The sequence below is a fragment of the Mirounga angustirostris genome, unplaced genomic scaffold, assembly GCF_029215605.1.
Source record: "Mirounga angustirostris isolate CCGP_5_RB_7025 unplaced genomic scaffold, mMirAng1.0.hap1 SCAF_8, whole genome shotgun sequence".
In the NCBI taxonomy this organism is placed as follows: Eukaryota; Metazoa; Chordata; class Mammalia; order Carnivora; family Phocidae; genus Mirounga; species Mirounga angustirostris.
In genome coordinates, this window is record NW_026991716.1 from 49,778,167 (window position 1) to 49,779,797 (window position 1,631).

General features: G+C 32.2%; 1 non-coding gene across 1 annotated transcript; it reads left to right on the forward strand.

The window, feature by feature from the left end:
* The first annotated feature begins 1,187 nt into the window (after positions 1-1,187).
* LOC123838017 (U6 spliceosomal RNA) lies at positions 1,188-1,290 on the forward strand. The gene has a single exon (XR_006789360.1). It is a non-coding gene; the product is annotated as a U6 spliceosomal RNA (small nuclear RNA).
* Positions 1,291-1,631: the final 341 nt, after the last annotated feature.

Here is a 1,631-nt window from a genome sequence, read left to right on the forward strand (position 1 = left end):
TATGAAACTGTAATTTGAATAGTCCTATAATCACTAAAGAAATTGAACTTTTAATTAAAAATCTCCTGAAAAAGAAATCTCTAGGCCCAGCTGGTTTCACTGGAGAATTCTATCAAATTACTTATGGAGGAATTCATGACTTTATACAACCTCTTCTAGACGATGAAAGGGGAAGAAATACTTCCAAACTCATTTTATGAGGGTAGTACTATCCTGATACTGACTAGTACAAAGATAATTCAAAAAAAAGAAAGAAAGAAAGAAAGAAACTGCAGGTCAATATCTGCCATGAACTTAAAAACAAACATTATTGACAAAATATTAGTACACTGAATCCAACAATGTATTAAAAAGAACTAGATAGCATGACCAAATGAGTTTTATTCCAGGTATGCAAGCCTGGTTCAACATTTGGAATTCAATCAGAGCAATCCACCATATCAACAGGCTAGAAGACAAATCATATGATCATATCAACTGCCACAGAAAAGAGTATTTGATAAAATCCAACACCAATTCACAGTAGAAACTCTCAGCAAGGTAAGAATAGAAGGAATTATCTCAACCTGATTTAGAAAAATACAATAACTATACAGCTAACATCATACTTAATAGTGAACACTTCCCCTTAAGAATTCAAACCATGCAAAAATACTCATTCTCATCACTCATTCAATATAGTACTGAAAGTTCTAGCTAGTGCAATAAGGAAAGAAAAAGAAACAAAGGGCATATAGATCAAACAAAAAAATAAAGTAAAAATTCCTTTATTTGCAGATGGCATGATTATCTTTGCAGAAAACCCAAGACATCTATAAAAAAGTTCCTAGAATTAATATGTGAGTTTGGCAAGATTGCAGAATACAAGATCAACACACAAAAATCAATCGCATTACTATATAACAATGAGCCCAAGGACACCAAAATTAAACACACAATACCATTAACAGTCAATGCAAATAAAATAAAATAAAACATTGTTTAGGATCTATACACAGAAACTTACTACAAAAAGCCATTGAAAGAAATCAAAGAAGACAAACAGAGACAATCCAATTAGAAAAGAAGCAAAAGAGATGAACAACATTTCACCTAAGAGGATATACAGATGTTGTATAAACAAATGAAAAGTTATTCCACATCATTAGCTGTTAGGGAAATGCAAATTTAAACTACAATGAAAGTTCTTGCTTTGGCAGCATATATAGTAAAATTGGAATGATACAGAGGAGATTAGCATGGCTTCTGCACAAGGAAGATACACAAATTTGTGAAATGTTCTATATTTTGTCTTCTTTTTCTAATGCTTACAGATGGAAAAATTGAGGATCCAATAAGCAAAGTAACTTACCCAATTGAGGGCCATTCCAGCTTCAAGCCCTTAATTCCTCACAAACAAACAAGCAAAAAACCAAAACCCAAACTGAACCACAACAAAAAATAATGAGATATAACTAAGCACCTATCAGAATAGCTATACTTAAAAATAGTGATAACGCTAAACACTGCTGAGGATGTCATGAAACTGGATCATTCATACGTTGCTGGTAGGAATTATAATGGTACAGTCACTTTGGAAACATTTTTGCGGTTTCTTTAAAAACTAACATGAAACTAACATATAGCCCTGA